Source organism: Nycticebus coucang, chromosome 17, assembly GCF_027406575.1.
Source record: "Nycticebus coucang isolate mNycCou1 chromosome 17, mNycCou1.pri, whole genome shotgun sequence".
In the NCBI taxonomy this organism is placed as follows: domain Eukaryota; kingdom Metazoa; phylum Chordata; class Mammalia; order Primates; family Lorisidae; genus Nycticebus; species Nycticebus coucang.
The window spans coordinates 39,978,694-40,003,159 of NC_069796.1; the positions used below are offsets into that span (position 1 = coordinate 39,978,694).

Genomic DNA, 24,466 nt, shown 5'->3' on the forward strand with positions numbered 1-24,466 from the left:
TTCTGCAGCTTTGGGACTTTGTAATATGGGCTATTCTCACTGGGGCGATATCTCAAGGTGGTTTTGATTTGCATTTCCACAAATTAGTCTTCCTTGGTGGATTGCTACATTTCATGGTACAGATGATTACTTTTTCACTTTGACAGTTGTCTGACTAGTTTCCAAACTATCTATTTAAGATATGTGAGATGCTTATCAGAAAAGTAGTTTTGTTTTCCTTTAAGTATTATCAAGGGAGAGCACTCTGAACTTCTGCAGTTGAATTCATATTTTCATTCAATCACCTATCAGTTTGGTAAATATATACAAATAGTTGAATTTTCAAAGGAATATTCATGGCTAGTAGCATCTCCAAAAATTGAGTTGGGAGAATAGAAGAGAAGATGAAATGATAAATGCCAGGCATATTCTTAAATCTGCATTAATGGTGTCCTGAGCAAGATGAAAAGGATGTTTATGCAGCAATCGAGAACATGCCTCCTTTTTTGGCAGGAAAGTATCAGGGATAAAAATTTTCCTTAATAAAATTATCTAAGGGCTTTGTGCACAGTAGCTCATGCCTGTAATCCTAGCAGTCTGGGAGGCTGAGGTGGGTGGATTGCTTGAGCTCAGGAGACCAGCCTGAGCAAGAGCAAGGCCCCATTTCTACCAAAAATAGAAAAAAAAAATAGCCAAGCGTTGTGGCAGTCACCTGTAGTCCCAGCTACTCAGGAGGTTGAGGCAAGAGGATCTCTTGAGTCAAAGAATTGGAAGCTGTTCTGAGCTATGAGGTCATGGCACTTGATCAAGGGCAACAAAGTGAGACTCTATCCCAAAAATAAAATAAAATAATTTAAGCAGGTATCCTGAAAATTCAGCAGATCAGCTATCTACGTGTTTTGGTACATTATGGCTGGTAAAAGAATAAAAAAACAATTTTCCTATATGTCACACAACACTTGTAATTGTTTTGAATATGAGCAACAAGTCATTGTTTTTTAGTGAATGAAAGTTAAGAATAGTGAACAAAGATTTTTGGAAACCACCAGGGTAGAAACTCTTTCATCAAAGTAAACATAGCCATTCCTTTTTCCTCCTATTTCTATTCCAAACTTTGTAGACTCCCTTTGAGATTTGCATAACTCCAACTTGCCTTTTATAGCATTAACCCAAGGTCATTGACCCTTTTTCTTTATTTCCCTCCCTTGCTCTTTATTTTCTTCCTTAATAGAGTTTGGAATACATAGGTATTTGTGATCACATGACAGCATTCTTAAGGTAAGAGATTCCATATTCCAATAATTATAAAGTGGAGGAGAACTTTAATTTCTCCTACAAATGCATTAAAACGGGGAAGATAGTTTCCTGAAAATCCCATTAACTATATTTTTCATATAATAAAAAAAAGCTGCAGTATTTCTTCACTATCCTCCAAACTACTATTGACGATATCATCATGGTACATCAATTTCTCTTACAATAAATATAGAAATTGTTCTAGAAAATTTTACTAATGCTACTATTTTAATTGTATATAAAATGATGCCACTTTGGCTGATGCCCAAATTTTTGGAAAATATTGTCTTAAAAGTTAAAAGTTTGACTACACTAGGAGGGGACTCTTGGATATTGTCAAGTCATCATGGAGTGTTATGAGTTATTCTTGGAATAACGTCCTAATTAGTTTTATAGCCCTGGGTGAGCACTCTGTAATGATGTATTTTCTTCACAAAAGAACAAAAGAGACATAAAGATAATGAATACATTTGTTAATTCAATGCCTATTTCTATATAAATGTAATTTTTCACTTTCCTGAAAAACTAACAGAATAACAGCACCAATATAAGATGATTTTTGTGATGGTTTATGTGAATTTAACTTAGAGGCCTCATTGGAATACTCCATGTACATGAATTAAATTTCACCTAAATCCTACATTCTTTATGTTGGGAGATACAACAAAAATAATCAGGATATTATCAGTAGCCTAGAAATTACTGCAGAAATTTTACCACAGGCTATGCAAACCCTCTTGTGTCATATGCTCTCAAATGTAAATGAGAAAGTCAAGAACCAAAGATATTCACATGATTGAATATTAAGGGGTACAACTGTTTTTGTTACATGTGGATGAATTATATAATTCTGAATGCTGATGTCAAGGATTTTACTGTTCCTGTCACCAGAATGGTGTGCATTGTACTCCCTAGGTAAGTTTTTAATCCCTCATTCCTTTCAACCTTCCCCCTTCTTAGTTTCCAATGAACTTTGTATTACTTTATGACCATGTGTACCCATAATTTAGCTCTCACTTATCAGTGAGAATATGTGGTGTTTGTTTTCCCATTCCTGAGATAATTCACCTAGAATAATGTCCAGTTACATCCAAGTAGCATGTTTTTTAAGTGTATTTTTTCCTTTTACACCTTGTTGTCCCCATAGTAACATGTCAAAGGAAGAGGTGCAATAGCAAAGTGACCTAAATACTTGAATTTATTGTTTTTCGTTCTGTTTCTGCCGTAATCATTATCTGACTGACTAGGGTTTTAAAAATAACGTCTGGAGAATTCTACCCCTTGCAGAAATTGGTCCCATACTTATATTCCCCATTCTGTCTGTTAATAGAGAAGAGCAAATAACATTTCCTCCAGACTATTACTGCTAGCATCCAGTCCTCAGGAGTAGTCCTGTCATGTGGTGGCAATTATGGCTATTTTCAAGATAATATTAATTTCAAATAAGAGAAGGAAGCCCATTACCAGTACTTTTAGATTTGGTCTTTTAACTTTTCAAATAAAATATTTGTATTAATTCCTAACCACCTACTCACATAAAAAACATATGTTTTTAAACAGGCCCATAGGTCTCAATATGTCAGTACTACTCCCTTTTTATCCTATGTTACAAAGAAAGGATTAATGCTTTTGTCTTTCTTAGATTGATCTGAAATGACTCAAAAAAGCATTACTCAATGGATTAACAAGCTGTAGTATATGTATGCCATGGAATACTATTTAGCCGTTAAATAAGATGGAGACTTTATGTCTTTTGTATTAGCCTGGGTGGAGGTGGAACACATTCTTCTTAGTAAAGCATCACAAGAATGGAGAAGCAACAATGTACTCAATTCTGATATGAAGGAAGTAGATGAGCTAATACAAGGGGTGGGGGAGGGAAATGAGGGAGTGGGGAGAGGGGAGGAGGGAGAGATATGGGGGTCACAGTATACAGTACATTTCTTGGGTGTGGGACACAATTATAAGAGGTACTTTATCTAACAAATGCAATCAGTGTATCCTAATTCTTGGTATCCTCAATGAATCCCAAACAATAAAAAAAAATGTTATTCAAATAAAAAAGAGCAGTACTCATACTTACCAGCATACTCACAAAAAAATAAAGACAAATCTATTATGATACATGAATAATAACACTCCAAACAATTTTAGAACTCCACAGCTGCACTCAGAATATTTTTGTACTTGTGTTTGTATGCATGTACATTTGTGTGTGCATGTGTTTGTGTGTGTGTCTGCGGATGGCTTTATAGATGGTGGGAGATATGCTGCATGGAGATGTGTATACAATAGTAACATTGCTTTTCCAAAACTTTCCACATTGAAAAATTTTTTCTTTAATGTTCTTTAATGCATGAATGTATATAATAGAGTTGGCATTAAAGCATACTATAGAAAAAATTGTGTTTGCAAACTAAAAGATTTTCTCTTTGTAAATTTAACAGTTACAATAATATCAGATCTAGAATTTCAGTGGTCCCTTTGGCCTTAAAAAGTCAGTCCAGGAGAAGGAATAGTAATTTTTTGCCCAATGAAATTAAGAAACAAAGTTGAAAAAAGTATCTAATAAAGTCAGGGTTAGGGTGAAGTAAGTGAAGCCAATGTGTGCAAGTGTAGGGTAGCTCCTTTATTTAAAATTTTGGTATTTTGTTCCTCATAAATTTTGGCATTAAATGTGAATTTTTGGAATATTGCAATAAATAATATTCATCTTTACTACTAGGTGTTTTGATAATCCCTTAAAATTGGTCTCTGAGACGCTTGCCTCACCCTTGTCCCCGTTATTTGTTGTTTTCAACTTACAAGTTCAAATGACCATCACTGTGGTACAATAGTGGTTACAGCTGAAATTAAAGCAGTAAAATCTGAAATTATTTCCTCATCATTCCAAATGTGGGATAGCAGGAACAACACTGGAAGACTGAGAAGACATCCAAGCAGATCTGATGAGCTAGAGTCCCGGAGACTAGGAATAGAACAGCGCCTATATGACCATCATTGACTGCATAAATTTTTACATGTTTTTCTTCTGGGTAACATACAGCAGTGTGAAAAATGTTAACTATTAGGTAGATTCAGTGTGCTTATTTTGTTGAGAATTTTTAGAACTATGTTCATGAGAGATACTGGTCTGCAATTTTTCTCTTATAAAACCCTGTCGAGTTTTAATTTTAGGTTCTCCTGGTCTCATAAAATGAGTTGGCAATTATTTCCTCCTCCTCAATTTTATGAAAGAGTTTGTCTAAGATATTTATTAATCTACTTATGGTTTTGATAAAATTTACTGCAAAAGCCATTCATGAATGATAGCTTCTTTGTGAGAAGATTTTGAGTTAAAAACTCAATTTCATAAATGATATACTACACTTCTGATTTTCACTTTTCTCTGTGTCAGCTGGCAATTTGTGTTTTTGAAACAAATTGACCTATTTTATCTAAGATAGTGTATTTATTGGCATGAAGCTATTGATAACATTTCTTTGTCATTTTTCAATCTGTTTAGAAAGAATGCTGCCCCGTTTTCACTTTGGATGTTGGTAATTTAAGTTTTCCCTCCTTTTGTCTTTATTGATATTGCTATTAGTGTACCAATTTAATTAATCTTTTAAAACAAACTGACTTTTTGGCTTTGATACTTTTACTATTACTTTCTGTTTTCTATTTTATTAAGTTTTATTATTAATGTTTTTATTTCTTCCACCTACTTTGGATTTAGTTTTCTCTTCATATGTTCAATCCTCTGAAAGTTTAGATTATTGACTTAAAACTTTTCATTTCTTGTATAAATTAATATATAAGATATAAGTTAAATATATAAATTTCTATCTATATACTACTTAAACTGAATTTCATGTTTTGAAATGTGTTTTTAAATTTATTTAAATTTATCTATAATTGTCATATTGTATTCTTCTTTGACCTGTGGGTTAACTAGAAGTGTGTTGCTTAATTTTTAAGTATCTGAAGATATAATTTTTGATATCTAAAATAATTCTATTTTGGTCTGAGAACACACACTGTATAATTTAAATTTTTTGAAAATTTTTAAAAAATTATCTAATTTTTGTTATGTAAGTTATCTTGGTGAATTTTTTATGTGCACTTGAGTGAAATATATAATCTATAGTTATTGGATATAGTATTCTATAAATATGAATTAAACTAAATTGCTTGATAATGTTGTTTAAGTTTTTATTCTTAATTTTTCTACATGTTCTAGCAACTACTAGGAGAAAAGTGTTAAATCTTCAAGAGTGTAAATTTGTCTATTTCTCATTTTAGTTCTAGAATTTTTTAACCTGATGTCTTTTAATGCTCTATTATTAATGTGCAGATGGGCAGAATTATTTTATCTTCTTGATGAATTAATATCCATCATTATAAATGTCCCTTTTAGTCTCTGGCTACCCTGTCTGATATTAACATAATCATGTCATTTCTTATGCTTAGAATTGGTATCATAGTTTTTCATCCTTTTACTTTCTATCGGTCTTTATATTAAAAAGCATCTTTTGTAAACCACATAGTTAGATCTTGCTTTTTAAGGAAGTAGTAATTTTTTGCCTTTTAACTGGAGAGTTTATTCCATTTATAAGTAATCTAATTATTTCTATAGTGTGCCTATTGCCATTATTTACTTTTACCCTCTGTTTTCATTCCTTTGTTTCTCATTTTCTGTTTTCTTTTGACTTAATTGTATATTTTTTGGTATTCCATTTCATATCCTCAATTGACTTTTTAGCTATAATATTTTCAGGAGTGTTTCTTCTAAGAACAGCAATACACAGCCTTTTCTTGTCAGAGTCTACTTTAAATCAGTATTATGCTACTTCACCTACAATGTAAAAAACCTTCCAATTATATAACATCCATCCTTTTTGCCATGGCACAGATGGATCAGCAGAAAATACAGGGCATACATTCATATGGTGCAGAAAGTATATAATCAAATTTGAAAACCTCTTAAAATAACTTGGTATCTACTTTGTAGAAACTATTCCAAACTTGAGAGAACTATAATGAGGACAATAAATGTGAAAAAAAAAACCTTCATTTAGAGTCCAAATCTAAATGTGGGCTAAAAAGTCATGATTGAGGGAAATTATCTAAATTCAGCAAGTGTGAGAAATCCTTCATTAATCATTCACTTGTTAAGACACATGGAAAAACAAACTGGAAACATACTCTATCAAGGTAAAAAATATAGAGAACACTTCATATTTTCTTTGTCTTAGAACTTGTGTGAAATTCACGTTGGAGAAGAATATACGAATATGAAAAATGTAAGCTTTCACTTATTCTTTGTCTATTGCTACACATGTAAAAACTCACAGTGGAGGTAAACCCTCTGAAAAGGAATGCAAAAAAAGGTTTTCATTCTCTTTGATCTCTTATAAAACATGAAAACTCACTGGAGAGAAAGCCTATGAATATAAAAATGTGGAAAAATCCTCTGTTGCTACTCATCTTTTAGTGCACTATGTGAGAATAGGATAGTGAGGATGTGAGAACTCATATTGAAAGTCACTATGAATATAAAAAATGTGAGAATACCTTTATTTCTTGTATATTTCTTACTGTACGTGTAAGAACTAACATGGAGAGGAGACTTATGAATATAAGAAATGTAGAAAAGCCTTTACTTATTCCTCAAAACTTGCTCTACAATTGAGAATAAAACATGTAAGGAATATGGGAAAGTTTAATTTACCCTACTCCTTTAATAACTATATGAGTACAAATTCTAGAGAAAAGTCCTATGATTGCAAACAATATGGCAAATCACATTTTTTTTAACAGACAGAGTCTTACTTTGTTGCCCTCAGTAGAGTGCAGTGATGGCTTAGGCAATTCTCTAGCCTCAGCCTCCTGAGTAGCTGGGACTACAGGTGCCTGCCACAACACCCAGCCATTTTTTTGTTGCAGTTTGGCTGGGGCTGGGTTTGAACTGGATTTTGAGTAGGCCGGCACCCTACTCATTGAGCCAGAGGTGCCACCTGGCAAATAACATTTTATTAGACACATAACAATGTGCACTGGAGAGAAACACTGTGTGATAATTTTAAGTGTTAAAGGGATATTCCAGAGAGCTGGTAAATTATTTTTTATGGATAAGTCTGTGAGGGTCTTTCCAGAAAATATAGGCATTTGAATAAGTGCATTGAGTAAGGAAGACCCTCTCCTTCAGTGTGGTTGTAAACTATCCAATAAGCTGGCTTGGACAGAGGAAAGGCAAATGTACTCTTTTCAGAAGCTGAGACAGCCATATTCTCCTGCCCTTGGACATAAGAAGTCAAAGTTCTCTGACCTTTAAACTCTGAGATTTGCACTAATGGCCCTCAACATTTTCAGGCCATTATACTTGAACTGAGCTATGCCACTGTCTTCACCTTGTTCTCCAGCTTAAAACTAGTATATTGTGGGACTTCTCAGCCTTCATAATCACATGAGTTGGTTCTCATAATATATCCCCTCTTGTCTGTCTATCTATCTGTCTCTTATTCTTTCTGTTTCTCTGAAGAGCAGGGACTGACTAATGCACTTAGTGAATGTGTGAAATGCAGAAATGTCTTCAGTTATTCCTCATCCCTTATAGAACACATGAGAACTCACACTGGAGAGAAATTCTATTAACATAAGGAGTGCAGGAAAATCTTAACTCTTTTAAATCATTGTAAAATTCACATTAGAGAGAAACCATTTAAGTGTAGGAAAAGTATAATCTTTCACACTTTGTGATACATGTGAGAACACACACTGAAGAGAAATAATATAAATGTGAAAGAGGGGAAAACCTTAAAGTGAGAACTCATACTGGGAGATATGACTGCAAGGAATGTGGAAATCCTTTAGTTTGCTCTCTTACTTTCAAAGACATGCAAAATCACATAGGAATGAAACCCAAGGAACATAATGTGGGAAACCCTTCATATGCATCTCTTATTTTGCATAAAAATTGATACTAGAAGAGAAATCTTTTAAACGTTGTATATGTGGAAGAGCATTATCAGTGTCTTATCCTAGAAGTGGACTCCCAGCTCAAATTTATAGTTTTTATTTATTATTTTTTCTTTCTTTTTTCTTTTTTTATTTTTACATATACATGTGTTTATCAAGTTTCCACTTTTTGCCTTCACAAAATTAAAAAGGCTTAAAATTTAACAACAATAACAATGTTTAAGATAAGGACTAGAAACAAGTTTTTATTTTCTAATAAAATAAAAATAGGTTTTTATTTTCTAATAAAAACCTCTATGATGGGGTGGTGCCTGTGGCTCAGGGAGTAGGGCGCTGATCCCATATACCGAGGGTGGCAGGTTTGAACCCGACCCTGGTCAAACTGAAAAATAAAAAATTAAAATTAAAATTAAAAAAAGTTTTATAGTTAAAAAAAATCCTCTATGATTAGGCCAGTGCCTGTGGCTCAAGGAGTAGGGTGCTGACCCCATACACTGGAGGTGGTGGGTTCAAACCCAGCCCCAGCCCAAAACTGCAAAAACTGCAAAAAAAAAAAAAACCCTCTATGATGATAACTATTGTTCTCAATACCCTTTCAACTATATCACACAACTCTTGCTATGTACATATTCCTTATGTTTCATTTAATATAAATGTCTTCTTTCCATTGTGAAGACCTAAGGCCGAAGTAAAGTATACTTTCAATATGCAAGTAAAAGCATTTATAATTGTTTTATTTTTGTCTCTAATTTCCATTATATTCAATGCATATGATCGTTGTGATATTGAGCCACTATTTGTGGTTTTCTTTTTGGTTTCATGTAGCAGGTCCTGGTATATGCGTATCTATTTCCCACTTCTTCCTTGCTGAGAACTTTAAATGTTTCAGGTTATTAATATGTACTGTGGAAAGATGTTTCTTCAGCATGTTTTGTAGTGACTGTATTCTACAAGTAATTGTATTGGTCTATATGCCATTATTAAAAAGGTACAGGTTTACCTAACTTGGTAGTTAAATATTTTCTTTTTCTTTTCTTTTTTGTTCAAGTTGGACACAGCTCTTCAAGTCAAAAAGAGAGGCTTTGAAATCATAAGGATGAAAGCTAGGGGTAATTATGTTTGTGCTCTGTTGTATTATATAAGGCTTAGAGATATTTTCTAGAATCCTAATTACTGTTTACAGGTTAGAGTTGGACAAAAGAGGAAATTGAATGAGATTTGGAATGCAGAAATGAAGAAGACATAGATCTCAAAAGGATGTGGCAGTAGCATATTGACAAACTGAGCCAGGAGTGCTCAGCAATTCCAAATTCTAAGCTTGTCTTCCTGACTACTGGCTGTGTTGAACATCAGCACTAAGTCAATCACCAAGCACTTAACTTCAGTTTCCAAAAAAAAAAAAAAAAAAACACCTCCATGAATTCATCCTTTATGATTACATTTTGGTGTCTAGACATGCAGAGCTGTTTCTTTTCAAGTTTAAACCTTTTCACTCATACCACTAGTTCAGGATATCATGATTAAAGACATTTCCAAATATTCTGACTCCCCTCATGAGAGGTCTAATTTCTATAGTGTGGAAATAGTTCTCATAATATTTCTAGTTGAGGCTCTGTTTCCCCAAGTCACACAACACTGCAGAAAAATGAACAAACCAGTAACTTTGTTTCCCAATTACATTGTTCAGTGGCTATACTGTCCTTGCCCTGCTTACTTTTGGAATTTCCTAGGAGATAAATAAGCACCTTGTTGATTTGTGGAGCATATAATGGGGTTTTTCTGTTCCTGTAAATTAAATAAAACTTAGATAATAAATATAATGTGTGTCAATGTAATTCATCATATTAATAAAATAAAGGAGAAAATTTGTATTATCACCTCCAAGAGGCATAAAATGTCTTTGGAAACATTTGAAATGCATTCTTGTGAAAACTTGCAGCCTAAAAGATTGAAACATCCTCAAGGTGATAAAGAACATCTACAAAAATCCAAAAGTTAACATCATATTTAATGTTGAAAAGCTGAATACTTTCCCTCTAAGATAAGAGTCAAGACCAGAATATTTACACTGCTTCTATTGATTATCTAGTCAATGCAGAAAGGCAGGAGAAATAAAAGATGCAAAGATATAAACAGATAATCTTTCTTTATATGTGATATGATTGTGTATGTTGAACATTTTAAGGAATTTATAAAACACTACAGGGACTAATGAGTAAATTTAGCAATGCTGCAGGATATAAGATCAATTTACAAAGTCGATATTTCTATAGCAATAAGCTAATGGAAAATAAAAATTTAAAACCATGCCATTTACACCAGCATCAAAAATATAAATAATTAGACATTTAAATTGACACATTTTGGCTGAGCGTGGTGGCTCATGCCTGTAATCCTAGCACTCTGGGAAGGCGAGATAGGTGGATTGCTTGAGCTCAGAAGTTCAAGAGCAGCCTGAGCAAGAGCAAGGCCCCATCTCTACTAAAAATAGAAAAACTAGCTGAGCATTGTGGTGGTTTCCTATAATCACAGCTGCTTGTGAGGCTGAGGCAGGCAAGAAGGGTCACTTTAGCCCAGTTTGAGGTAGTTGTGAGCTATACATAGCACTCTAGCCTGGGGCAACAGAGTGAGACAATAAATAAATAAATAAATAAATAAATAAATAAATAAATAAATAAATAAAAACAGATGAATTTCCCTCTAAGGACTGCTTTTGCAGTACCTCACAAAAAAAGAGACATATATCTATGAGACAGAATAGAAAAACTAGAGTGAAACCAGCCTCATATTTCCATCTTGTCTTTGATAAACCAAACAAAAGCATACACTGTGGAAAAGAATCACTAGTTAATAAATGGGGCTAGAAGGAGTGCTGAGCCACATGTAAAAGACCCATACCTCTCACCACTTACAAAAACTTATTCATGATGTATAAAAGATTTAAATATAAAACACAAAATAATAAAAACTCTAGAGGAATGTGTGGGGAAAACTCTTGATGATACCAGCCTGAGGAAAGATTTCATAAAGAAGATCCACTTGGTAAATGCAGCAACAAAAATAAATAAAATGGACCAAATCAAGCTAAAAAGGTTCTGCACAGCTAAAGACACCACAATTCAAGCAAATAGACAATCTACAGAATGGGAGAAGACATTCACATGTTACAAATCTGACAAAGCTCTAATAACCAGAATCTACAGAGGACTCAAACTAATCAACAAGAAAAGAGCAAACAATCTGATCTATCACTGGGCAAGAGACATAAATAGAATCTTCTTCCAAGAAGACAGATGAATGGCCTATAAACACATGGGAAAAAATGCTCATTTTCCCTAATCATCAGAGAAATGCAAATCAAAACCACCTTAAAATATCACCTAACCCTAGTGAGAATAGCCCAGAAAAATCTCAAAGCTGCAAATGCTAGTATGGATACAGAGAAAAGGGAATATTTATACACTGTTAGTGGAATTGCAAACTGAAACAGACTTTTTGGAAAGAAGTATGGAGAATCCTTAAAGAATTAAAAGTAGACCTTCCATTTGATCCTGCCATTACTACCTAGAAGAAAAAAAAAATCATTTTACCAGTGCAATGGTCCCATTGCACTAGAAAGTTTATCACACCTCAATTCACAATCACTAAGATGTGGAAACAACCCAAGTGCCCATCAACTCATGAATGGATAAATAAACTATGGTCTGTATATACCGTAGAATACTATTCAGCCATAAGGAAAAATGGAGACTACATGTTTTATATTTACCTGGATAGATTTGGAGAATAATCTCCTAAGTAAAGTTATCACAAGAATGGAAAAGCAAGCATCCAATGTACTCAATACTAATATGAAATCAATAGATGAATAACTACACATACACACCAGAAAAAAACACAATTAAATTCAAGAAGGGGGAGGGGAGGAGGAAGGAAAGAGGAGGGAGGGAGAGAGGAAAGGAGGGGGGTTGGTAAACTCTCACCTAACAAGCACAATGTAGGGGTATATGGCACACCTCTTGGGTGAAGGCTACAACTACAACTTGGACTATACCTAACAAATACAAACAATGTAATCAAATCATATGTACCCTTACATTAATCTGAAATTTAAAATATAAATGATAAAGAATAAATTTAAGAAAAACATGCAAGACTTTCACACTGAAAATTACAAAACATTTCAGAGAAATTGAGAAGATTTGAACAAATGGGGATATAGATCATATTTATGTATTAGAGACTCAATATTTTTAAAAAGTCCATTCTTCCTAAAGTTGATCTATAGATTTGCTACAAGCTTGACCAAAATCCAAGCAGGCTGTTTTGTAGAAAATGGCAAGTGATAAGCAGCACACACTCTATTTATCTGTCTTTTTATCTACCTATCATCACACACACTATAAAATATATAGAATATACGTGTGTATGTCTGTATGTATATATATGCATATATATACATGTGTGTATATATATATATATATGGAGAGAGAGTGAAATAGCAGTAATCAAGACAGTGAAGTGTTGGTATAAGGATCAACAAATAAACTAAAAATCTGTACTAATTATCTGAAGGCAAAGCAAAAAAAAAGCATTTTTATTTTTGTATCATTATATGCTCACTATTTATGGACTTGTTTTCATCAAATATACATTTTTGCTAATTAAATTATTATAACTTGACCATGAAGAAGCCTCAAATTGTGGTGCTAACAGAGGCATTGAGTGCAAGAAAGACAATATTTATATTGATAATAACTATCATCTAAGTATGGACAATTTTTTTCTCTCTCCAGGATAAATGACATCTAATATAAACAGTTCACCACCAGACAATGATAGCACATCCAGGACTCAGCGTTGGTCTCTAGGATTCAGAGATTTCACAGTGAATATCTCTAGATCAGCTTTGGTGAGAGGGAGTCCTTCCTTCTAGACATGCAGAGCCTCCATTCCTACTCCAGAGTATCTTCATTCTTGGGTCCATTAAAGCACTGGGATGGTTAGGGACAAAGGTTTTCTAAACTCTGGTGATTCAATCTGTCCACCTGAGTGAGAGAGGCAAAAAGGGTGTATAGTCCATACACCCCCTGGACTTCCATGGGTTCAGTCAATAGTAGACAAGAGTTTGCTCTCATCTTCAATAACATTTTGTTTCTGTAAACATCATATAGGTGAATTGAATAATGGACAGTGGGAACCACTGCTCTGCATCCTTTAAGTCTCAGAGTAACACTAATCTCTGCAATTCTAATATGTGAGAGGTATGATATTACTGATAATATTACTCTCTTGGCTTTTGGAAAGAACAGTTTCAGATTATTCCTCCCTGTTTTTATTCTGCAGGGAACTAATATACAAGATCTGGCAGCTACTATATAGATATATACATCCTCATTACACACTCAGTAATTGGGAATATTACCTTAAGATAGGGCGGAAGATATTTTGGACCCACTATGACAAGCATTTGGATCAGGACTCCATTTATCAGCAGACCAACATATGCTCTCACTTTGGTGAGGAGTCCATGATGACATTCCAGATACCTTGTATAAGTGTCAGCTCAAGACTCTGTACACACTAGTCTTCAAAAGATCTGGATCATCCCCTTTCCTCAGTATGGTTAATCTGGTAAATGGTCATAGGTCCCTTTGAGGAGTACTCCTAAATTATGTGAAATTTATATATATCCTCGTGTTGATTATTCAGGGTTTATTGTTCTTCCTCAAGAGAACCAAGCATCCCCTCCAACTAATGGAGTCTGAGATTGATAACTGGTTCAAATGTAGAAACTGAGAGAATGATCATGGTTTTCCATCACATCTTCTGACATCACCAGCCTTCTACTTACCAGCTCTTGAACTTTTTTGTTGTTGTTGTTGTTGTTGGGGATTCATTGAGGGTTCAAAAATCCAGGTTACACTAATTGCATTTGTCAGGCAATGCCCCTCTTATAAATGTGTTCCTCCCCCAAGAGGTGTGCCAAACACCATGAACCCCCACCTCCCTCCCTCTTTCCTTCTCTTCTCACCCCATTCCCCCACCCCCACCATGTACTATGTCATCAATTGTCCTCATATCAAAATTGAGTACATTGGATTCTTGCTTCTCCATTCTTGTGATGCTTTACTAAGAAGAACGTGTTCCATCTCCATCCAAGTTAGCACAAAAGATGTATAGCCTCCATCTGTTTTAGTGGCTGAGTAATATTACATGATATACATATACCACAGCTTGTTAACCCATTCTTGGATTGGTGGGCATTTAGGTTGGAAGGACATCTAGCCTTCCAGTTGCTGCAAATAAGTATCTTTTTAAAATGTTTCCATGGAAGGGCTTTTGACGTTTACATTTTGGTGATTGTAAATTTAGCTTTGATAAAGTCTTGTTTATATAAGTCAACCTTACTGGTTCCTCAAAATTAACCCTTGGTAATAGTATGACTTATTAGGCATTGTCACAGATCCCTGTGTGTCCAAGCCCCTGGTTGCAAATCCAACTTTGTTTCTCATTACAATAATTACTCGCACTTCGCTTCTAATGGCTAAGTGCTACCTCCTGGCTTCTATTGTTTCATAAATGTCTCATCCCTATTGCCATCAAAGAGCTCAGATCAATGACCCTGGTCTAGAAAGGTCAGCCACCACTGAGCATTTCAACAATATGGAGGTCTCGGCTGGGCACCCATAGCTCAGTGGTTAGGGTGCCAGCCACAAGCACCAGGGCTGGTGGGTTGGAAGCCAACCCATGCCAGCTAAAACAAAACAAACAAAAACAATACGAATGTCCCTTCATTAGTGTATTCTTAATTGCTTTAGTGAAGTAAATGTATCCTAAGCTCTCCCAAAGAAAAGAGTATGTGGATGCGTTTTCGGGTGTCATGTAATAAATCCACTCTAATATGTTTGTTTGTTCTGACCTATTATTTAATATTATCGAAGGCAGTTCTGGCATCTCTAACTTACATAGGCCATTATAAAATGGTCAAGCTTCAAGGGGCCAGCGCCACAGTATGTCAGTATATAGTTCTTGTCCCGAGTGTCTTAGCCAGGAGATAATTCTGAAGGGCAACTATTAAGTCAGAAGACAGTGTCTTCATAACACAAACTCTCCTCTATCCAGTAGTATATTACACACACACACACAAATATTTATGTTGAATATTCATTCCCAAACATAATATGCAGTTCCTGCTAGTACATATTTGCCATGCCTTACAACTTTTCTTTTTTTTTTTTTTTTTTTTGTAGAGACAGAGTTTCACTTTATGGCCCTCAGTAGAGTGCCATGGCATCACACAGCTCACAGCAACCTCCAACTCCTGGGCTTAAGCGATTCTCTTGCCTCAGCCTCCCAAGTAGCTGGGACTACAGGCGCCCGCCACAACGCCCAGCTATTTTTTTTTTTTGTTGTTGCAGTTCAGCCGGGGCCGGGTTTGAACCCGCCACCCTCAGTATATGGGGCCAGCACCTTACCAACTGAGCCACAGGCGCCGCCCTACAACTTTTCTAGTAAATTATTTTCTCATGAGCAATTTTACTTTCCTGCTCAGTTCATTATTTCATTATTTAATCTTAGTTATAGATACAAAAGCAAGCCAGCCTTGAATAGGATAAATTTCACCTTGCAAAGCATTTACCTCAATGAAGTCTTTACGCTATCTCCATGCAATGTAAGTCCTCTTTACCCTAGACAAAAGAAAAGCCTATTTCTAAAAAGAGTTCAGGGGAATTTGAAAGTATAAGTTTCTCATGTACATTCAACCAAACATCCCCATCTGGGGACTCAGAATACAACTCCTTTCCTATCATGGTTCTGACTTTAACATAGAAGACTTGCCATGTCTGTGTTTCCAGTCTGTTTTGTAGCTTTGTTACTAACACATCAAATACTGGGTCTGATTTTCAGGACATCTAGCCTTCCAGTTTCTGCAAATAAATATCTTTTTAAAATGTTTCCATGGAAGGGCTTTTGATGTTCACAGCATTCCTAAATTGATAGTTGGCTAATTTGAGGTTGCCATTCTACTTATTCAGGGCTTACAGTCAGCAGGAAAGGGAAGCCAATTTTACAATCCTTCTAAAAAGATTTTTTTCTATTTGTGTCAGGGGTAGAAGCTATTTTATAAGCCAACAGTTTCTCTTACACCTGTTGTTCATTTCAATCCTCTACAGATGAGGGTCTTAGTAAGTGTAATGTGATAGCATGATGGGGGTTATCACAACCCCACTTAGCACAAGCACTGGATTGTTGCTATGTGACCAGAAAGTAATTCATGTTCAGAATCCCATGCTGACCACTTTCTTTCTAAGGTCACGGTCTTTGTTTTGTTCTCCCAAAAGCAGACCCGAAGGAAAAGGACTTAGGGGCAATTAATTTATCAGAAAAGTGGTCTCAGGAAGCACAAGTTAGGTAGTGGGGGAATTGAGAAAGAGAAGGAAGAAATGTCAATAAATTAAAAATAATTATTTTAATAAGAAGACTACCATAGGCCTGAATTTTTCTAGGGGACCCTCTGAGGAATTGTGTGGAATATGCTTTAGAATTGTCCCACCAAGGAACCAGAAAGTGAGTTCATTGACATCCAACTACCTGTCTTCATTGAGGGATAATCCCAGGGGCATTAAATCTCTGGAAATTCCAGATTGCCATGTGCACAGACAGAGCAAACTCCTATGACATCAGAGAAAATCCTCAGGCAGAGAAGTAAAAAGAAAGAAGTGCTAGAGGTAAGAAACTGCCAGTTTCTGAAAAGTTTTCATTGAACTATAGGTGAACTCTGAGATGGGTCAAGAGAATATAAGACAAGCATCAAGTATTGCCATACTTGGCGCACAAGCAGGGCTGTGGAAATACAATGTTGAGAGGCAGATGTGGAAGAAAGACTCAGCATTCCAGTGTTCAAAGAGAAACAGCCAGACTGAATGTTCCCGTATCTAGGCACTAACTGTGCAAAAGTGGCTTACTGATCCCTGGATCACAGCTATGGCAATTTGTTTTGGAAGTAAATAGTTCATGAGTCCCACTTATTTGGCCTTTCCAATGATGTTGTAAAAATCTAATTATGTATATTAAATACTTTTCTGCCTATACTATCTAGTGTTGTTTCTGTTAACGTGCTCTGAGCCTAGAAAAATATTTTGTATAAGAAGAGGTTGCTGGCAACAGATACTAAAGAATGAAATTTAAGGTATGATCTGGCTAGATTAAAAGCAATGACAATTTCATATCCTCTAGATAATAAGTCCTTGGGAGTCCCTGGAAAGCAAGAGCAAAATAGTTACTCAGGTCGCCTGGAATTACTTACTTATTGAAGGTAATCTCTAGCAGGCAAAGTAGATGCTGGGCCAAACTGTTACGGTAGGAATGAGAAAGCTTATTCTTTATGGTATTAATTCTTTTAAATTGTAAATCAGAATGGAAATTCTTTCATGGGATGGAGTGGTTACTCTTAACAGAAATAGAGAATTTAAAGAAAATGACAAATTAAGAGCTTTTTAAATTCTCAGGTAAGGAAAAATCTGAAAACTAAATATTTTTATAATTGATTTAAAAGAATCTCTTTTATCCTGTGGAGCTCAAGAGTGATGTAGATAAAATCAGACACAAAGTCTTATTCTTTAGGCAGATAAATACAGTAGAACTTCTGTAAGTTGACCACCCAAGGGACTGTAACAAACTGGCCAACATACAGACGCAGTCAACATAAGGGACTAGGCCTACAGCACTGATATGTAGACGTGGTACATATCTAGTCTATGAAAATTAGGTCAACTTGAAGTGGTAAATGTAGGGAGGTGGTCAACTATGGAGGTTCTACTGTAATTACAAATATTGAATTCATAATCACTGCATTTGTTAATAAAAATGCTAGAACACGGATTGATAAAGAGTAGTATCCTTATTTGAAAGGGGGACAGCTGGCTAAAGTCAGATGTAACTGGAATCTCCAAACTAATTGAGCCTTTTTTCCAGAAGAAGCAAACTCACCTTCCCCTTTTTTTTTCTCTCAGTAGGGTGCAGTGGCATCACAGCTCACAGCAACCTCAAGCTCTTGAGCTTAGGCGATTCTCTTGCCTCAGCCTCCCGAGTAGCTGGGACTATAGGCGCCCGCCAACTCACCTTCCTTTTCTTTTTTTTCTTTCTTTTTTTGGCCAGGGCTGGGTTTGAACCTGCCACCTCCAGCATCTGGGGATGGTGCCCTATTCCTTTGAGCCACAGGCGCCGCCCCTCACCTTCCTTTTTTATGAGACTTTCCTAACGTGCATAAATACTCTGTAAAACATCAACCCAGAGTTACATTGCAAGGGCCTGCTCATGACCTTCACCCATCAACTCTCATCCCCTCTAGACCTCTAATTAGAGTGATATCCTACCACACCCACGTGGGACAAGTACCAAACCTGCAAACTAAAAGAATTGCAAAATTTTGCTAATTAAATCATGTAAACCTTATGAATATGTTTGAGAACTGGCTCTTAGTATGCTAGACCAGAAAACAAAGAACAAAGATTTCGATTGTTATGAATTTAGATGGGTGCATTTCCCAGAGATTCTGAGTTCAGTATTTAACCTTTAGCACCCTGATTCTAACAGTTCTTTTGGTCAGCTGACTTAATTTTTGATTCAGATCATAGGCAAAATTAAATTAAATTAAGATACTAGTAATGCCTCAGAATAATGTAGAGAGAGTATGGCCCCTGGTTCCATGTGTTATGAAACTAGGAGGCATATCTTTAAAGTAGATGGTAACAAGTGGAATTAATAGTAGGTTATGAAGGGACAAAACCAAATGTGATCCTCCATTGAAGCAAGATGACTAACTGTATAGTGGAGAAAGAAGTAAAAAGGACGTCTGTCCAGAAGAAGTCTGAGAAGATAGTGAGTGGGTAGTGACAAGATTTGGGAGGAAAGTTGCATCCATCTTATGGTACAGACTGAAGAAAAACAGTGAATATAAGGAAATTAGAAAAGTACTTCTGATCTCAGACCTTATATCTTTTAAGGCGACACCTTTTTGAAGTTTTGAGTTTGAAAGACATTTAAAATTAATTATGAGAAAAGTTGTGTAGGAAAGAATTATAAATTTAATTAGCTTGGCAGTCCTCTGGCTTATTCTTTATGGTATTAATTCTTTTACATTGTAAATCAGTATGGAAATTCTTTCATTTAAAAAAGTTTGTACCCCTTCTTTTATCAGAGCATTCATACTGGTGAGAAACCCTATGAGTTTATTGAATGTGGGGAAACTTTCACTCATATGTCCCATCTCATTGAATGTTGAAGTCATGCTGAGGAGAAATACTGTCCTTCTAAGGAATATTGAAAAGCCTTTAGCTAGATGACAAATCTCACTGAACAGCAAAAAAATTCATGCTGGAGAGAAATCAGTGAATGCAGCAATACATTATTGAATATTAGAAAATTTATACTGAAGAGAAGGCATGAATATATTGAGTATGATAACATTTTCTCTCAAACCTTATCCTTTATTTTGCATTTGAAGGCCATACACAGAGAAGACTTATAAATGTAAGAAATGAGGAAATATCTTCAGTCATAAGTAAATTCTCATTCATCAAAAAATTCATACTGGAGAGAAACCTTGTGAATGTAGGCAAGCTTCCATTCAGATGTCACAACTCAGTCAGCAGAGAATTTATAGTGGGGAAATCCCCTTTGCTTTCAAGGTATATGGGAAAGTCTTCAGCCACAAGTCAAATCTCACTGATCATGAGTATTTTCATACTAGAGAGAAACCCTTCAAATGCAATGAATTTGGAAAAGCCTTTAGCCAAAAGCAGGATGTCATTAAACATCAGAACACACATACTGAATAAAAGCTTTCTGAGTGTAATGAATGTGGAAAATCTTTCAGCCAGAAGGAAAACCTCCCTACCCATCAGAAAGTTCACACTGGAGAGAAACTCTCTGAGTGTAAAGATTGTGGAAAGCTTTTATTCAGAAGTCAAATCTCATCTGACATCAGAGAACTCACACGGGAGAGATGCCCTTTGTGTGTAAGGAGTATGGAAAACCTTTAGTGGCAAATCAAACTTTACTGAACATGAGAAAATCCATATTGGAGAGAAACCACTTTTTTATTTATTTTTTTGAGACAGAGTCTCACTTTGGTGCCTCTGGTAGAGTGCCATTGCCTCATAGCTCATAGCAACTTCAAAGTCTTGGCTCAAGCAATTCTCTTGCCTCAGTGTCCCAAGTAGCTGGGACTACAGGCACCCACCACAATGCTTGGCTATTTTTAGAGATGAGATCTCGCTCTAGCTCAGGCTGGTCTCAAACTTGTCAGCTCAGGTGATCTGCCCACCTCGGCCTCCCAGAGTGCTGGGATAACAGATGTGAGCCACCATGCCCAGATGAAATCCTTTAAATGTAGTGAATGTGGAACAGCTTTTGGCCAGGAGTACTTCATAAAACATCAAAACATTCACACTGGAGAAAAACCCTATGAATGTAATGAATGCAGAAAAGCCTTCTCTCAAAAAACATCACTTACTGTACATGTGAGAATCCATTCAGGAGATATACCTTACAAACGCAATGTGTGTGGAAAAGTCTTCTCTCAGAGTTCATCTCTTACTTTTCATGTGAGAAGCCATACAGGTGAGAAACCCTATGTTTGCAATGAATGTGGGGAAAGTTTCTCTCAATCCTCAACCCTTGCTCTGCATTTGAGAATACACACAGGTAAGAAACCTTGTCAATGTACTGAATGTGGGAAAGCTTTGAGCCAGAAGTCACACCACGTTATAAACCAGAAAATCCATACTCATGAAAAGCCCTGTGAATACTTTCATATGAAAGATGAATCACAACTATAGTCCAGGATGAAGGAGGGAAGGAGATGGAAAGGGAGGGGGATGGTTTTATAGAGGGAGGGTTAATGGTGGGACCACAACTATGGAGCATATTGCAAGGGTACAAGTCAAATCTATCAAGTATAGAATACGAATGTCTTAACACTGTGGTTAAGTAAATGAGATGAAAGCTATGTTAATTAGTTGGATGTAAGCACTCCAATTTATACAAATAATCAACACATTGAATCCCACAAAGGCATAAATGTATTCATGATCTATGTATATATGACTTAATAAAAGGAAAAAAAAATAAAAGCCCTGTGAATACATTGAAAATGGCAAAGTCTTCATCAGGAATTTACAACTCAGTGAATCAGAATCACTCTGAAGCAAAAGCATCATGAATGAGGTAAACTAACAAACACTAAAAACTTATGGGACATGAGAGAATTCATACTGAAGAGAAAGACATTTATATCATTAAAATTCTACCAAAAAAAACTATAGCAAAGGTAATACTGAAACTTTAGACACATTTCTACTAAAATGGAAATGAAACATAACCATTAGCCATTGCTGTTATCATAAATCTGGAGATCTTCACCAGTGTAATAAGAAAAATAAATTATAAATATTAAAAAAAAAGACAAACATAGATGATATGATGAACTACAAATAAAATAAAACTCTTGTGGGATTAATTCAGCAGAGCAGAAGAGATTCCAGGAAGATTATGTATTTATTAGAATTTGGGATATGATAGAAACAGCATCCAGGGCAGCGCCTGTGGCTCAGTGAGTAGGGCGCCGGCCCCATATACCGAGGGTGGTGGGTTCAAACCCAGCCCCGGCCAAAACTGCAACAAAAAAATAGCCAGGCGTTGTGGCGGGGCGCCTGTAGTCCCAGCTACTAGGGAGGCTGAGGCAAGAGAATCGTGTAAGCCCCAGAGCTGGAGGTTGCTGTGAGCCGTGTGACGCCACAGCACTCTTCTGAGGGCGGTAAAGTGAGACTCTGTCTCTACAAAAACAAACAAACAAAAAAAAACAGCATCCAATGAGGACATAATGAGACTATTTAAAAAAACGATTTGGAGGTAACTTGTTCTCCAAGGAGAAGAAAATAGACCATGAACTATACAAATATAAAATCTACAGAGATTAAAAGCAGCAACATGAGAAGGCTATATTATAAATGGTTATTACCTTGGGAATTAGAGACACATTCCCATAACAGCTTCAAAACTGCTTAGCAATTCTACTCATGAGTATGTATGCTCAGGAAATATGTACCAGGATATTAATCACGGCTTGATTTGTAGTAGACAAAAATGGAACAAAATGAAAAAAAAATTTTTTTTGGAGACAGAGTCTTACTATGTCACCCTTGGTAGAGTGCCGGGGCATCACAGCTGGTCAAGTGCCTTTGCATCATAGTTCAGAGCAAACTCCTGGACTTAAGTCATTCTCTTGCCTCAGCCTCCTAAGTAGCTGGGACCACAGCTAGCCACCACAATGCCCAGCTATTTTTTGTTGCTGTTGTAGTTGTCATTGTTGTTTGGCAGGCCCAGGCTGGATTCGAACCCGCCAGCTCCGGTGTATGTGGCTGGTGCCCTAACCACTGAGCTACAAGTGCCAAGCCACAAAATGGAAAATTCTTGACAGAATACTGTATATCTGTCAAATGCAACAAATGATATCAATATTTATTAACAGATCTGAAAAATTATGTTGAGGAGGAAATCAAGTTGCAGCATGACAAATATAGTACAGTGATTTTTTGTAAATTCTAATTAAAACTTCCCTCACAAAATTCAGTACTATATACTGGTAATGGATACATACGTGTATGTAAATGTTTTTGAAATGAATTGGAAGAATACAGACAATCATGGTCTCTCTGAAGAGTCAAGAGAAGAGAATGAATGTGGCAAGTGGGGTGGGTATTGGTTAAAGTGGACTTCAGCTTTTTATATAAATATTCATTTTTCTTTAAAAAGACTCCAAGAAAATATAAAGATACTAGCTGATTCTGGATTACAGTATGTGGATATCTTGTCTTATTTTTTGTATTTCTCTGCATTTTTAAAATTTCTCAAAATTAGTAAGAATGAAGAAGAGGATGGGAACACCAGACCTGCAGAAATCGTGTTATAATGGATCCATTCCCAATCAAATCTTAAACTTTTATAGAAAATATTTCTAAAATTTTATTAACAATGAGTGGATGGACTTGCTCTCTATGTAATGTGAAATTATCTATTTTATTAAAATTTTAAAAGACTGAAAAAAAGAATAATGTAGAGAAACAAAACTCAGAGACTCAGGGAAATCTGTCTCTATTTTTAGTCTTTTCCTTTTTTTTTTTTTGAGACAGAGTCTCACTGTCACCCTAGGTAGAGTGCCATGGCATCATAGCTCACAGCAACCTCAAACTCCTGGGCTTAAGTGATTCTCTTGCCTTAGCCTCCTGAGGCTGACTATTTTTAAAGATGAGGTCTTGCTCTGCCTCAGGCTGGTCTCAAAACTGTGAGCTGAGGCCTCCAAAATGCTGGTCTATTTTTGTTCTTGTCCCAGGCACCACAAAGGTCAGTGGTGCTCCTGCTCCTGTCAAGAGTCAAAAGATTCTGATTATCTCTTTATTACATAGGACATCACATTTCCCCACCACACTAATGAGATCATATTGATTGTACCTCTTTAATAGCAAGTAACATGTACCCTAGATGCCTTGATAAGATACAAGTATGTCAGAGAAGGAGGTAAGCCCCACAGAAATTTAAGGAGCTACCTTTTCTGTAAAGTTTTGGGAAATTCAAAAATCTTGATCATGTTAGCAGCTGTTTTCAACCTGTGGGTCGACCCCTTTGTAACAATGAAAGTTTACATTTGGATTCATATCAGATATTTACATTATGATTCATAACAGTAGCAAAATCATAGTTATGAAGTAGCAACAAAAATAATTTTATGGTTGGGGATCACCACAACATGAGAACTGTATTAAAAGGTCACGGCATTAGGAGGCATTAGGAAAGTTGAGAACCAACATATTAAAGTATTCCCCCCAAAATGAAAAACAAACTGTAGTTTCCCCTTTGAACTCCTTATCATTAAGAAAAAGGCAACTGTGAATTACACTGTAATAAACATTTGGGTGCAGGTGTCCTGATAAAATGACTTCTTTTCCTTTGTGTAGATACTCCGTAATGGAATTTCTACATTGAATGGTAGGTCTGCTTTTAGTTCCTTGAAAAAATCTCCATACTGTTTTCCATACAGATTGTACTAACTTGCTATCCTACCAACAGTGTACAAGCATTCCTTTCTCTCTGCATCCATGTCAGCATCTATTGCTTTTGGACTTTTTAATAAAAGCTATGGGCACATTTATAGCCCTGACTCAAAACA

At 35.8% G+C, this 24,466-nt stretch overlaps 1 pseudogene; it reads left to right on the forward strand.

Annotated features, from left to right (window-relative positions):
- The first annotated feature begins 19,811 nt into the window (after positions 1-19,811).
- Positions 19,812-24,265, forward strand: LOC128568522 (zinc finger protein OZF-like; annotated as a pseudogene).
- Positions 24,266-24,466: the final 201 nt, after the last annotated feature.